At 36.2% G+C, this 16,817-nt stretch overlaps 1 protein-coding gene across 3 annotated transcripts in view; it reads left to right on the top strand.

Moving 5' to 3' along the window:
• The window catches only part of LOC141429788 (uncharacterized), a 369,922-nt gene that overhangs the window by 182,594 nt on the left and 170,511 nt on the right, over window positions 1-16,817 (top strand). Inside the window, exon 2 of one of the 3 annotated variants that reach the window (XM_074090326.1) lies at window positions 7,208-7,249. The exons of the other annotated variants lie outside the window; for them this stretch is intronic. The gene's annotated coding sequence lies outside the window, so the exon portion shown is untranslated. The remainder of the gene's footprint in view (window positions 1-7,207; window positions 7,250-16,817) is intronic. 3 annotated transcript variants of the gene reach the window in all.

The following is a 16,817-nucleotide window of genomic DNA, read 5'->3' as shown; positions in this document are numbered from 1 at the left end:
TATAATATTAAGGTATATTCCCTAATATAATCCTACTGGATTTGACGCCATTGCGAGTACCTACAAACAAATTCTACCTACCAGCGAGTTTGGACAATAGTAACTCACAGTAAGACAATCGTCGCGCCGACAGCGACTGATTAAGTCCTGTACAGTCGGCACGGTGATTAATGAAACGTCTGGCAATGTGTTAATTAGATCTACACATCAGAGTCGCAGGATTTGGGCGATTGTACTTGATGAGACGTGTTTGATTGGGTTGGGTGCGGAAGTTGGCGAGAAAAAATTAAACATAATTTTTTTAAATGTTGGATGGTTAATGGTTAAGAGCTCGGACCGCTTTTTTAGGGTTCTATACCTGTTAGATATGAGTCGTCTGTTGCACAGGTTTTAATTTGATAAAGCAAGTTTTTTTTAAATATTATTTCACATCATCTCATCTCGGTATAAGTGTTTAATTATTACACGTTCCACTACAGACAGAGCCCATAGCTCTTCTCAGAATGAGAGGACTTGGATCGTAGATTCCACGTGAGCCCAGTGCGAATCAGTAAATTCATTATTATTGTATCATAAAAAGTAAAAATGCCTGACTGAAATAAAAGTTTGAATACACTTTGTCCGATTCAAAAATTAGGGTCAAAAGGGTCGCATTAACATTATTTAATTAAAACCAATAACAATATTACAATTTTAATATTTACCACGCAAAACGACCCATGTCCCGTTCCTGTCGCACTCAATGCCACGCGTGCAGAATACGAGCAAATCATCCAAATTGCTATAGATTGCGGGCTACCAAACTAGTTACGATGTGATTTATTTTACAAGGCTCGCAATGTATTCTCGATGACACGTGCCGTGATTCTTATTACAATGTCATTAATGTCTAATTTTGACAAAATCACGCGTCTTCGTGGATGGCACTAGGTATACCCTAATCATTTCATGCGCACCATCAAAACCCCGCTTAAAGGGCGGGTCTAAAGTTAAGCTGACACTTATGTAAGCAAAGGTATCAGAATTCAGTTAGTAGGTTTGTAAATACCTTCTAGACGTCTGGACCGCAATTAAGTTGGCTTAAAAGCTAACGTTAAATTTCTCTTTGAAATTAATTAACATTTAACAGTTAAGTAATAGTAAGAGGTACTTATATAATGTTAAATGAAATCTAAGCTCACAATCTACAAAAGTGTCATCCGAACAATCGCAACTCAGCATGTAAAACCTGGAAGCTGACGCAAAAAAGGACACGAGCAAACTGGTAAGTATTATGTTCGACAAGAAAGTCCTAAAAATTTTCGGTACAGTGTAAGAAGCAAATGGCACATATCGTACCAGAATGAATCACGAGCAGGAAGCACTGATCCGTAAAGAAATCATCGTTAGATCGTCAAGGCAAAAAAGCTTAGATGGGCAGGACACTTGAGAGACGATAGAACTGTTAGGACAATTTTCTCGTGGTTCCCGCAGAAAAACAGACACACACACAGACCCAGGAAGCGGTAGAAGGACTGCGTAGAGGAAGATCTCAAGGGCATAGTCAAAAGAACGTCGTGGAGAAAGGAGGCCAGGGATAGAGCAAAATGAAAAAAAAATGAGGGGGCCAAGACCCGCGCAAGGTTTGTAGCGCCGGCAGGAGAGAGAGAGAGTTTCCAGGTTTTATAATCGCAAAATCTGTGACGGACAACGGATAGATAGATAGTACACGTAAGTGATGCCTAGCCGTTGAGCTCGGTTTGGTCCTTTCATGAAAATATATCTAAAGTTGTTATACCGGTCAATAAACACCCGGTTTATGCATTCTTGATTTTTAGGTCTGAGGCTAGAAGGTGTGGTTGTACTCAATTACTTATTTTGTATAGATATTAGAAACCGGTAGCGCATCAATTCACAACTCTGGCAAGTTTTGCTACATTTATCTGCCAAGCCTACTATACAGAATCAGAGTAAATGACCTCAGAAAGAGTTGTCGATAAAAAGCAAATACCTACATAGAACAGATGGCATACTAAAACTTGAAACATTGTTTCCCCTGAAGACGAATACTAAAGTTGTTTATTTCAATTTCACAGTATTTTCTTAGAAACAGGTTAGCATTTTATCTTTACCCTTTTTATCATCCATAGCTAAATATCGTAAAAAGAATCTCTTATCCAAAGGAAATCTTAGTCTGCCCGTTTTCACGAAGTATCTCGATTAATGAAAAGAAACTATATAGTACTGCTACTAAAGATACTTTAGCTACAATTCGTGACACGGCAGTGATATAAGAATACACGGACAAACTTTTTTCACGCTATGGCTACGGAATCCTATTTAAAAGGGAACATTTAGTTCAAATTTTAATGCTGAGAAACTTCTTGAGCAATGATCTTGAAACCGAAGCAAATTTATCATCTCTGGCTCCAAAGTACATGCGAAAACAAACTTCGCCACGTCCCAAAAAGCTGAACCTGCGCTGCGCTGACCTGTAGTGATCTGTTAGACTTCTTCTTAATCATCACCATCATCATCATCATTATCGTCAACATCATAATCATCAGTATTATTCCTTAATAATGATATAGAGCCATCAGCATAACAATTTACTCTATTTGAGACAAATATCTATGCTGAGACCTCAAGCCAGCTTGTGCTCAGTGATTTGATTTGCCTTTCGATAGAGCCCCATTATGGTTTAAGTCCAACATGACTTACTGTAGATGATCAAGTTTACTGTGACTCGAAACCGCCTAGTCACCTATTTGTGCAAAACCGTTAAAGGAATTACTGGCTATTAGATTGACTTAACGGCTCACTTTTGTATTGGAAAGGTAATAAAAACGTCGTTTGTTATTTTATTGCAATCATTTGTCTTCTTTAGCGTGCGGGATTAGTGTCAACGCGTATGTATGAGTGTGAATTGTTTGTTTTAATCGAGGATTGTGGGGAATGGAGATTTATCGGGATTTGGGGGAAATATTTTACAAACTACTTCGATATGAGTCGGGAGTGCAGTTCTTTTTCCTTAATCGTATACGTATTTAAATAAACAAATAAAAACTAAAATAAAAATAAACAATAAGTCGCTTTTAACCTAGATTTAAACTCTAGACGTTCATTTTTCTGGAATTTTCCAAGAGCATTTGGTGATGGGAAACATCGAGAGCAGTTCAAGTTCAAGTGTGAGAAGTTTCTACGTGCGGAAACCTCATTCTGAGAGGACCGCCTTGCAGTGGGACGTATAAAACTAGATGATGACGTATGTTTCTTATTAAACAAAATATTTCTACGTCGTTTTTAACTCCCCATAAAACGTACTCTAATGAGTGTAAATTGGGTTCCTTTCGCATCTGAAAATTTTACACCAATTTCATACAATTCTAAGCATGAATACGAGTTAAGGCGGGACTTAATTAAGAAGTCTTATCCAGGTAGACTATGGCTGCTTATCTTGCAAATTAACTTTAATTGGGGTGGTTATTAGCTGAAGTTAGATAATAATGATGTAGGTCATACAGGATTTTATGCTTAGCAGCGTTTTAGTTGGAGATGGTTTCAGCTTACACTTTCACTAATAACAATTAATTTCATTCGTTTTTGTTAACAGTATCGCGTGGTGGCATCTAGCGTAACTATCTGAAATTGTTTATGATAGTTTAGTTTAAATGTTTTACAAAAGATGGCACTGTCGCGTGTAGATGCATTCCTGAATCGCGGTAATGTTTGGTTGCTTCAGGTAGTACTATTACTTATTCTGTGCTTTAAGTAGTAGGTAAGGTTTTTTTTTCAAGATTTCTAGTAATGAACTTAACTTAACTTGACGTTTCGACCACATTGTAGCGCTGTGGTCACGAGTCGAGTGATTAGTTCTCAAGATTTATTAGTTATCACCACTCCTACTTTAAAATTGCATTAGAAAGGCGTATGTAATGATAATATTTTATGTATCACATCAAAAACATTATTCCAAGTGGCGCTACCGTCTTTGCGCAAGAAATGCGAAACGTCCACGTAATAAATGGTAAATAAGAAATAGTAAACAGACAATAATTACCTACTATTTTTAATTAGTTTTTCGTATATTGTAAATCTGTTTAAAAAATATACCTCGTTGAGTTTCTTGCCGGATTCTTCTCAACAGAGGTTTTCCGAACAGGTGGTAGATTTTTTTTGACATTCATAACGCTTGTTATAGCCTAAATTGAATAAAGATATTTTGATTTTGACTTTGATTGGGCGCGCACACCCAATTTAGGTTGAGAATTTGCTTTGTGCCAACTTAGTATTATAAGTTCAAATTAGTTAAGTAACTGTTTTATTGTAAATTATCTCTCGTCTCCGCGATACAGGCCCAGAGTCTAGTGCGAAATCCGCCGATGGACCTTTATTGTAACATTGTTATATTTCAAATAAATTCTTTATTCTTACTTTTATTCTCTCTTTAATACAATGACAGTGACAGGCTTGCGGAATAATACCCATCATATTCTTGTCTATATTACGCATTGCTTAAGTCACTATAAGTACATTTAAAAAATAGTTGCTTTTACTCCCTTGGTACTAAACGACCTGTATTACTCCCGCTATGTGAGGTTATTGGTGTATTTTTTATCATGTTTTTATTTAAAACGTGGGTTAGGATTCAGCGACAGTATACGTGAATTCTCGAGAACGAAGCACGAAGTATATAGTAATCAATTTCAAAGGCAAACTTCTTGTACTTAGTGAATTAAATTTTACCAAAGTTTGAACTCGAAATTTGTTTCACAAAGAAAATACGAGTTATCATGCCATTACATAAACACTCAAGATGTTTACGATACATAAATAAACGGTCGCATTCACGCGAAGACCTTCTTAATCCAGTAAAGACATCTCAAATCGCGTTAGCAGCAAGACGAATTTTGTACACATATAAAATATGGTTGTCTCTAGCATGTGTGGTTCCAGTTACAGCGGGGAATGGTATTTTTTTACGGTAATGACATTACTTTGTTTGCGGTCGCTTAACTTATTTCAAACTACTTCATCAAACAAACAACGACTCCACATTATCTGTCCACTTTCTTTGATAGCCATAATTAGGCGTTGACCAGCGGGACACGAATAGTCAGATTTCGTTGTTTGTCTTACCGCCTGTCACACTACTGTATATTTTGAATCGTAAATGCAAATACTTGTCTTTTCATGGACAAAAAGTAACTAGTTTCGAATAATTGAAACGCCAGATATATAAACGCTACTTAACAAAGGTATAACAAGCGGTACCTATTTAAAAAGCTTTTATTTGCCATGCAGCGCTTTTTTTTTTGGTCGACCTGTGACTCGTTTATCTTACATACTATCTCAAGCTGACAATACAATACAATACAATGACTCTTTATTGTACACCACAAATAGTAAGCGATACAGAAACAGGTACACAGAGAGAAAAATTACAAGGTGTTTTAATTAGTAGAAAAATATTTTCATAGTTTTTTCAAGTAGGTTAAATTTTCGTTAAAAAAATTCCACCCAATTAACTAATACTTTTGGAAACGAAGAGCTTTTAAAACACTAATACTAATACCTCCAAGGAAAAAATCCCCTGAATCCCATCTTCAAAATTTCATAAAACAAAATACCTAACGAAATATACTCGTAAATATGTAGGTACATCTTTTATCCGCTGACACAAGCGCTCCTCCACTTTAATATGGGCGAAATTGCAAAGAGGAGTGAAACGAAACGAAATTGAGACAGATTTCAAGAAGCAAAATCATTAAAGACGGGATCCAGGAACGGAAATCCGTCATACATTGGGATTCGGAGGCTTTACAAAAGTATAATTGAATTCCCGAGGGTCGGGATGCCAGCGTTCATGTGAATAGTGAATTATCTTTCCTCCTTTTAAGTTGCGTCAACTTTTTTCAATTAGGATTAGGATTTATGTATTTTCTTTCGATTGATGTTGGGGGCTGTCTAGAAGTAAATAAGACTGAGAGTAGGAGGGGTTAGGGAGCAGGAGGTCGAGGTTGGTTATCGACCAATCGGAGAGACGTATTTTTACCCGACTGCGAAGAAGGAGGGTTATTAAATTACCAACAGATCGTATACTTGCCGTGGAGGCCGTGGTAGCCTAGTGATTTGACCTATCGCCTCTGAAGCAGAGGTTCGTGGGTTCAAACCCCGGCCCGCACCTCTGAGTTTTTCGAAATTCATGTGCGAAATTACATTTGAAATTTTACGAGCTTTACGGTGAAGGAAAACATCGTGAGGAAACCTGCACACACCTGTGAAGTAGTTCAATGGTATGTGTGAAGTTCCCAATCCGCACTGGGCCCGCGTGGGAGCTACGGCCCAAGCCCTCTCATTCTGAGAGAAGGCCTGTACCCAGCAGTGGGACGTAAATAGGCTGGGATGATGATGATGATCATAGGCTTTGTAGTCAAGATTATTTAAATAAATAAAATATCATGGGACACTTGACACCAATTGACCTAGTCCCAAACTAAGCAAAGCTTGTACTATGGACACTAGGCAACGGATTAACATACTTATATAGATAAATGCATACTTAAATACATATTAAACATCCAAGACCCGAGAACAAACATTCGTATTATTCATACAAATATCTGCCCCGGCCGGGAATCGAACCCGGGACCTCAAGCTTCGTAGTTATTTGAAATAGCACTTACACGATTGTTATTAAAGTCTTTCTTATTAGTTGTTATATTAATGAGCGCCTAGACAGCTTCGATATTTATCTTGGAAACTGGGTAAAGCACTCAAAATCATCTAAATATCAAATCGTTTTGGCTCGTCCTTTATTATTCAAACAATTTAGGAGTACTAGTATTCCCTGCCTGGGTATGTATTCTCTGATTATTACAACTGAGCCATCTTCAAATTTAGGGTGCACACACACCTGCGATTTAATTAAATGGTATATAGGGTGTATGTATGTATAGTTTCAAATCTAAGCTCACATAGGAATTGCGGCCCGAGCTCTCTCGTTCTGGAAGGAGACCAGTGACCAGCAGGGCTACTGCGAGCTCTCGTATTAAATAGTACAAGTGTCAGAGGGACCGCACGACACAAACTTCGAGTTTCGAGTTTCGTAGTAGCCCTGCTGGAGCGGGACCTATACAAGCCGAGATAATGACGATGTAGAAATTTATGAAAAAGGGGACTAATATTTTTTTTTTTCGCTATTTATATTTATTATTTTTCGTTTCAGGTAATTGCTGTTTTGGATCATAAATCACGGAAAATGGAAGCAGTTAAGTATAAAACGATTATAATTTAAAGCCCAGTTTTAGACCTGCAAGGAGCATAACATTTTGGCGCTCAATACATACATACCTAAACTATAGTATATTAGTAACGTAATTCTACCAAAAAATTGAACCGACTACAAAAAAACATGGAAATAATTTTCTACCAATCTGAAGTCGGTCAGTGCCTCAGCAGGAGCCAGCAGGAGTGGACCTATAGTCATCTACCTCACCTACGCACTTTATAATATTGGGCTTCAATCACTCCTGCTGGCTCGTGCTGAGGCACCGACCGACTTCAGATTGGTAGAAAATTATTTTCATTGTTTTTTACAAATTTGGTTAAATTTTTGGTTATAATTTAACTTTTTTTCACGCTTTTAAGTGTAAATAATCTAAGATAAAATAGTTTAATATCAATTGCTCGTCACTTTTTACGAAAGCTTGTTTTTTCCGATACGGAGACGTTCATTATTGAGAAGTCCTGGTGCTTCACCACCCGGGCCGTTTTGGCATATGCATTACGAGGAGCATAAATTGCTTAGCAACTGTGTCAAAGTAATTAAAATTCAACCCGTAAAATACACAAGTAGTAACTCCGATGGTCAACTGTAGTCTTCATCATCAGTTCCACTTCATGATGATTTTCAAGAGCAAATGCCCGAGCTACTACTAAATATATCCAATTTACTATAGGTGTCCCTACAACATTTGCAGAGTTCCTTCGATTTTCTCAAGATCTAATCATCAGATCCTGATTTGGTGCTTATGGGACCTAATTGAAGACATTCCTAGACGAATGCAAAAAAAATTTTTCAAATCGGTTCATAAATGACAGAGTTCTGAGGTAACAAACATAAAATAAATAGAAAATTACAACCGAATTGTTAACCTCCTCTTTTTTGAAGTCGGTTAAAAAATAACCTAACATAACTTAACTAAAAAACTAACTAAAAAAGTGATAATGTTGGTATCAGAGACTGACATTTCAGATGCTTTGAATGATATCATTCAAATCAATTACATTAAAATACTTCATGCAAATCCACTCTAACAAGGTTCCTAGCTAAGTTTTTTTTTCTTATTCGACTGGTTGGCAAACGAGCAAGTGGGTCTTCTGATATATATCCAAGTATATACTAGGAAAAAGTTATTAATGTGAAATATGCGCTCAAAAGGGTATCTACTTTTAATACTCAACTCACTGCGGTGTTGCTCGTTTTTTTAACATTGGTCTGACAGAGATAAACTTTGCTTTTATGAAGATGGAGGGAGAAACCTCTGTTACTTTTTCATTAATTAATGAATGAATTAATTAATTTTAATGTAAGTTGTATGACATCCTACTAACATTCGACAATACTTGATTTTATGTTTACTGAGAAAATGGATAAATAATCTGAATGAATAAATATTATTATTATTATGAGAGGGCGGAAAACGAGCAAGCGGGTCATCTAATGGGAAATAATCAGATCAACATCACCCATGAGTACCAACTACTCAAGGAATAGGCTTTTTGTGAAAGAATGATCAGTTTGACGTAAGCTCCTTTTTTGATACAATCATCGTCCTAGCGCATACCGAGTGTGGCCTGTAACAGGAGCAAATAATTAAAACATACATCGTCCTTTTGAAAATGAACGACGTTAGTTCAGCGACTTTTAAAAATAAAGTACTTAATAGTATTAAGTAATGATTAAAGTTTATTCAAAGAAGCAATGTAAAGCAAAATGCTTGATGTTTGTAGGGTGCCAGGCGACGTCAATTGAACTTTAGCATGGCGTACATTAATAATACAATTTAATTAGTATGAAAAAGGGAAAATCTAAAGATTCCATTTAAAAGTCGCTGAACTAATAACGTCCAGTCTGACGAGTACGATCTATGTTTTAATTATTTGCTCCTGTTACAGTAGGACTACTACGGAATTCGAAAAGCGAAGTTTGTATCATACCGCCCCTCTCGCTCTCATATGAAATAATATTACCGTCATCGGGACTGTATGATACGAACTTCGATTTTAGAATTTCGTAGTAGCCCTACTTACAGTACAGGCCACACCCGGTACATTTACGTCGGTACTCTTACATACCTCTCAGAATGGAAGGTTTCGGGTCGTACTCGTGTTCCCACACGAGCCCTGTGATTATTAAGATCTTCAGATTATTAGGATCTATCTTTTTCATCTTGAATCGCTTCGCAGGTTGTATGCGTTATTACAGCTGCCTTATATCTTAATTAATATATTTTTTTTTACACCATCCTCATGATCTTTTTATTGTAACATCGTGACAAATTTTACCTTTTTTTATTTAGCATAGGTTATTATGTGAGTTAATTAACATTCGTTAAGCATGCACTGGTTTGAATGCAACATTATCACAGTGGTTTCTGCCTCAGGGTACGGTTTAATAATGGGAATTCATTGACAAGTTACGAATACGTTTGCTCAATAATAGGTACAAATAACGAACTAGTAATATCATTGAGGTATTATGCATTGGTTAATTCCTCACTGAGTATTGTACACGGACTTATTGAATCAAATATGGCTGCAGAATAAAGTTGTAAACTTCCCAATTTTCATTTACAATCAGTAATAGTACCTAATAGTAAATAGTAGATTGATTAACAAGGGTTGTAATTGATCATTTACATTCGACTTGAGACCTACTTTTCATCACAAATGCCAGGAAATAAAGAAAAAAACCGTTATAAATGTATACGCAATTTGTAACAGAGCCGAAGAAAATTTATCGCGCCAAACCGTCTTTTGTTTTTTTTTAACGGCCTCACGCCCTTTGGCTTTGGCACATTCAGCCAGCACTGGCCAGCAGCATTATGCCAGCAATATGTCTTTAAAACAGCCACAGTGGTCACAAGTATACCTGAATTTGGGTGAAGAATGTGGTTTTATTAGTCGCGCATGGTAGCCTACCACAGCTGGACCAATGCCTCTCTCCTGGACTTTTTACCCTGTCTGCACTAACGTCTAGCCAGTCGGTCGAGAACGCGGAGTTATCTCGCTGTCTTCGCCATGGACTGGCTGAAAAAATTCGCGAAGCAAATAAAAAGTAATCGACTAGAACTCATTGTTTTTTTTGCCGTGTATACCATAACTCGCCTTGGTGTTTAAATATGATGAAACACGCATCAGAAGTGGAGTGTTCCACTCCAGGGTCCTAGTTCTAGTTACCTACAATACATTTAATGATATGAGGCTGATTGTAACATTAGCTTATCACATCTTTAGAAGATAATAGCTTTTGCCCGCGGCTTCGTCCGCGTGGAATTCGGTTATCGAGCATTTCTCCGGGATAAAAAGTAGCCTATGTCACTCTCTGGCCCATAAAATATCTCTATGCCAAAAAATGACGTCGATCCGTTGCTCCGTTATGGCGTGAAAGAAGGACAAACGTACAAACACACACACTTTCACATTTATAATATTAGTATGGACTCTAGAGTCAATTATTAGAATATCACAGCAAAGTCTGGTATCCCTAGCAGTTCAATATAGTAGGCACCTCTTTCACCCCTAACAACACCTCTCGCGCCTCAGCGGAACCGTAAACCGTCTAAATCTCACCAATTCTTTTTCTAATTTCATAATCCGCATCGTATTTCTTTCCTACGAGCCACTTTAACGGAAACACGCCGGGAGGAATGAAGATATGAGCAAATGGCAAGCAATAAATAAAGGCAAAGAGGTGCTTTGCGATTTTGGTGGAGCACGTGGCTCTGGATTAGGTATGATTGCACTGTTTTGACGTTTCCCTTGAACTTTGTGAATGACGGTGGTAGTCTAATGAGTTTTTTTTCTGGAGCTTTCGCTGGAAGTTTGTTTTGAGTAAGAAGTTTTTTTGCATGGTATGAATAGCTATAGCCTTCTGTCGCCCAAGTATTTTTTTTGTTTTATGAACATGACTTTATGAAAGAGTTCGTTGGCACATTAGGTACAATAAAACCTATATATATTATAGGACACTAGGCAGCTGGAAGATAGTATCTGTTAGGTATTGTCTCTTGTTGTATAAAATGTAACAGATTTTCTGGTTGGCCTGTGCAAGTGAATACGTTAATTCTGATGTCTACTCGTGACAAAGCTGTTCTTTAAGAATAAAAGAAAAACGTATGTTTACGCTCTGGGACTAATACAGAAGTTAAAATTGTATTACAGTATTGTCGTCAGGATGAGAAGGTTTCGATTGTAGTTAGCATGCAGACCTAGTGCGTATTGGGAACTTCATATTCTCCACCGATTTGCATTTAGCTGTGTACAATTTTCTGCGCACAAAAGTTCATGGTAAATTTGAAATAAAATTTTGCATACAGAAATTCAGTAAAAATCAAAAGTGCAAACCCACGCAAGAACCCACTAGGTATTTATTTAAGAGGTCATAGGTAAAATCAATCGGCAACTTTATTTTTGTGTGTGTGGTATCTCTACCATAATTCTATTAAAAGTTTCTACTCAACACTGTCATCATATTTATTTCTACTGCTATGTATTCTGTGACAGTAGCTGAAGAAGTCATTGATACGAGTATGTGTAAATATGTGTGTACTTATCACACTTTGACTCTTATAACTTTCAGTCATATTTACGTATCTATTTAGACACTCGCCTATATTTTGATATTGTCCATGACAACTTGTCATAATAACCGGCCTGGCAAAAACTGAGATAAATAACAAAAGAACGATGTTAGGACGTCATTCTTATCTATTTTTCCCGCAAAGAAAATATTTTTCTGCGATGTGCGACACTTGAAGATGTTTATGTAACTGTTTATTATATCTCTCCCCTTTTTTTGGGTTCCGTCATATAACGTGACAGTACGCTGTAGCTATAGATTGAAATAATAAACCAAGCCAAGTTTGCAATGAAAAATAGTGACATGTACCAGGTGTTTTAAAAATTAAAATTAAGTCGGAATATTTCGGCAAATGTTTTTTTTTAGTTTGACACAAAACCTGTGTATAAGTTCACTATCAATTGGACCTTCTGCCTGCACTACAGCGATACTTAAAATCAGCTTTGGCTGTAAAGGAATGATTTAGTCTTGACCTTTTTCAAATAATTAAAAAAACTTAGTTTCGAGTACAATTATAAATGGCGTCGGTAAAATGAAAACATGCTTTATACCCAGATAGATTTTCTCTCTGTTTAAAGATTTTATTCGTTAGAAAATGATTGTTTGATAATTTTAATCGTAAGTGTTATGAAACGGAACAATGTTCAAAAATAAAAAAAAACTACAGAACCCCCGGAGCTAGATTCATCCGCCATACTTTTGTATACATACGAAAACCTTAAACAATTGCCACATTTATTATGTGACAACGCAGACAGGAAAACAAATACGTGCGTAGAGATAACGCAATATACAGGGTGTGGCCTGTAATAAGAGTAAAAACTTAAAACATAGGTCGTCTCGGTCGAACTGGACAACATTAGTTCAGCGACTTTTAAAAATCTTGGAGTCTTTGAATTTTCCCTTTTTCATACAAATTAAATACTGCTATCAATGTACGCCATACTAGAACACAACTGGCGTCGCCTGTCACGCTACAAACACGAAGCATTTTGCTTTACATTGCTTCTTCGAAACAACTTAAAAGGTGCAGTAAAAATGAAAAAAACTAATTATTTTTTAAAGTCGCTGAACTAAATGTTGTGCAGTTTGACGAGTATAATCTATGTTTTAATTATTTGCTCGTATTACAGGCCACACCCGATAGAAAGAAGCAAGCTTAGGGGCAAGCGTTTTGAAAGCTGGTTCGACAAATCCCTAGGTATTAACGTATTTGACCAACTGCTACAATACAAAACAATACAATGACTCTTTATTGAACATCATAATATAGGAAACAGTACAGAAAACAGAGGTACAGTGAAAAGTAAGTGTCATAATAAATAAAATAATAATAAATAAATATCACGGGACAATTCACAACAATAAACCTAGTCCCAAAGTAAGCTTAGCAGAGCTTGTGTTATGGGTACTAAGCAACGGATAAACATAATTATATAGACAGATACATACTTAAATACATATTAAACATCCATGTCCCGAGAATAAACATTCTTACTTTCATACAAATATCTGCCCCGACACGGGAATCGAACCAGGGGACCTCAAGCTTACCTATAATAATAATTATAATAATATAATATAATATATTTTCGATATGGTTTTACGGGATGACCGTAAAAGTAACAAATTTGGAGTTGAAATAAAAAATACAAAAAGACTAAATAACCAATCATAATTTGATTGCTTAGTAGCTAGCGACATCTCTTGTCTGGGTTAGCGGTTAGTTCCGAAAGAATGTAGTGCTTAAATAGCGTAGTAAAAAAGCAACCTGAGAAATGTGTGCATAGGAGAAAATCGTGTCTGTACTCCTGTCCAGTGGTAGTGTAGCTGTATGGCACGCAGCACGGAATGCTGAGGACCTGGGTTCGATTCCCAGCTCTGGTCTCTTTTTGTGGTTTTTCTATGCATCCATGTCTCAGTTTGTATTTTCGATAAACAATGCGATGTCACTATGACTTTTTCTACGAAAAGGTTCCACAGTTGTCACAATCCAGTTGGTTCGAGTGTACATAGAGAAAAATTTTCAAGGTAAGCAAGCCTACATTGAGCTAACACGTGCAAGAAAGATACTTTTGTGCGACAAATATATGTTAAAACAAACAGAACCAACCCTCAAAACTCGGGTTAACTAATCAAACTTTTATGTAACGCCTGAATCAATCGGTTACATAACATAAATACTTTAATGGTTTAGCTTAGCTTCAGATTTTTACTTGTTTGTATTTATTTAAAGCAATACTCTAAGTAATGCAGGAATGTGTTTCAAGCGTCCCAAGCAACGTTTTATTTAAACAGCTTTGGTCAGTTATTGGAAAATGCTCGGTAAATCCTTGGAGGCTTGGAAGCGATAGACAGCGGAGTTTTAGAATTGCGACAGCACGGATGTTACATGTTTTGAGTTGAATAATGGTTTACATCTCGTGATCGAGTTAAAGATATCTCATTGATTTTAAACTGCTTTGAAATAGTACAATATGTGTTGAGTAAGTGTCATGCTTTCATACGCAAGGGCTAACCAGTCGTGACTGTCTAAGTTTTATTTAATTATTCGAAGGAAAGACTATTTAATTGATTGATTCTGGCGTTACTTTGAAAGACTACCTAGTACTTATAATTAAAACTATTTATATTTATCAGATTACCATTTCTTGTTATTTTTATGCTTGATATTTAGCATAAGTTTTTTGCTGCAATTATAAATAAATAAATAAATAAATAAATATCACGGGGACAATTCACACCAATTGACCTAGTCCCAAAGTAAGCTTAGCAAAGCTTGTGTTATGGGTACTAAGCAACGGATAAATATAATTATATAGATAGATACATACTTAAATACATATTAAACACCCAAGACCCGAGAACAAACATTCGTATTTTTCATACAAATATCTGCCCCCACACGGGAATCGAACCCGGGACCTCAAGCTTCGTAGTCAGGTTCTCTAACCACTAGGCCATCTGGTCGTCTAAGGTAATTATAGCTGTATTTTAAACTGTCGCGATTCTTATTGATATTTAATGTTACCCAAGACCATTTTACAACCAAGTATCTATATTATTTAAAGTATCTTGATGTTTTAACCTCGTGAACACGGCCTCTGCAATGTGGTCAGAACGTCCAAGTAATTTTAGGAACACAAGAGTCGCAACCAAATCCCAGGTGGTAATAATTATGACTATTGCTTTTATAAAAACGAATGTCATTTTCACGCAAAAAGCATTAAAAGTCGTCTAGTTGTGGTACATACAACGAACTAACACGCTAACTCCTTTAATTTAAAATACTTCAATAGTTTGATTTTGTGTGTTAAAACCCTGACTTATATTATACTATTTTAATTTTATATCTCTTGTAACGTCTAGCAACAGTTTATTCTTTGAACCGATAAAATGACAAAATCGACTTTGTTTTAAAGCTTGTAACCAATTCCAGTTTACAAACTAGAAGATAAAAAACAGGGCAACAAAACTAGATGTTTCACAATACCAAATCCTTATACCTAACCGGGAACACTCTAACGCTTGCAGTGCAAATTAAAAAGCGTCAACGCTGGAGGCAGTTTTTACAGATTCATCGAGGACGGTGTCGATGGCAGGAGAGGCACAATACGAATAGGAGCAGAAAGTGGTAGATTTTTTTTGACATTCCTATTGTTATAGCCTAAGTTGCGTAAAGATATTATGGCTTGACTTTGAAGGATCACTTTAGAAACTTTAAGTTTAGAGACTGGCAATTTGTTATTCGTGTCACTTTGGAAAACTCGCTTTTCTCGTGTTTTAAGATGACTAACACTCGTTGAGAATAAGAATAATTATGTCTAGAATACGTTTCGCACTTGTGTTATTTAAATAGTTATGACAATGCTCAAGAAGCAACATTATCAAATCCATAAATTTGTTCTTCCCGCAAAAACGCCGTTAATGTGAGGAGACACAAGTATAAATTTCTTGGCATACACAAGAGCGGAAAAGTATTTTTTCAATTTTCCAAATGTCACTAAATTGTGTCTAACTTTTTTAAACAATGTGACTTAAGTGTCTATATAAAGCAGTTTTTTCGAAAAAGACATTTTGTCAACTATAATAATAATAAAAAAATTGCAATCAAAATAATCCACTGAATTATTCCAGATTGATTTTACACGCCTTGTAAAATAGCTGATGCAGCTTTCTTAGTGACATATTTGGGTCCATATTGTCTCGAATAATTGTTGAATGTCTTAATTTATGGTTTTTCAGAACCCTTTTTTCTCTGAATCTATTTTATTTGTTCCAATTTTTTTTAGGGTCACGTTATAAAAATGAAACGAAAAAACTTCACAGCAATTAAAATAAAACCAACCAATTAATAAGAAAAACACAACCCCTATAGGCTATTTTTTTGAAAAATTTGCGGTTTCAAAAATATAACTCTATTAAGGCTATTTTTTTTGAAAAATTTGCGGTTTCGTCGGAAAAATAAAACTATCAAAAATAATGCGACTAGATATGCTCCCTCTTTATTGAACAGGAAAACCAAAGTCAATATCCACGACCCTGACGATCCTGACTACAAAGTTTGAGGTTCCGGGTTCGATTCCCGACCGGGGCAGGTATTTGTATGAATAATACGAATGTTCGTTCTCGGGTCTTGGATGTTTAATATGTATTTAAGTATGTAGTACCTGGGTGACCGAGCTTTACTTGGGCTAAAACTCGATAATAAGCGTCTGCCCCAAAATAAGACCAAGCTAGACCGATTTGTTATCCCGGAAAACCCTACATTTATCGAAATCGTTGGAGCCGTTTCCGAGATCCCCGAAATACAAGAATTGCTCGTTTAAAGGTATTAGATTTATCTATATAAATATGTTTATCCGTTGCCTAGTATCCATAGTACAAGCTTTGCTTAATTTGGGGCTAGGTCAATTGATGTCAAAACAACATGGTGTTTAAACAGTCTTTCTGCTTTTATCTATATTGTGCC

This window comes from Choristoneura fumiferana, chromosome 7, assembly GCF_025370935.1.
Source record: "Choristoneura fumiferana chromosome 7, NRCan_CFum_1, whole genome shotgun sequence".
Lineage (NCBI taxonomy): Eukaryota > Metazoa > Arthropoda > Insecta > Lepidoptera > Tortricidae > Choristoneura > Choristoneura fumiferana.
This window is presented reverse-complemented; position numbering and strand designations above follow the sequence as displayed.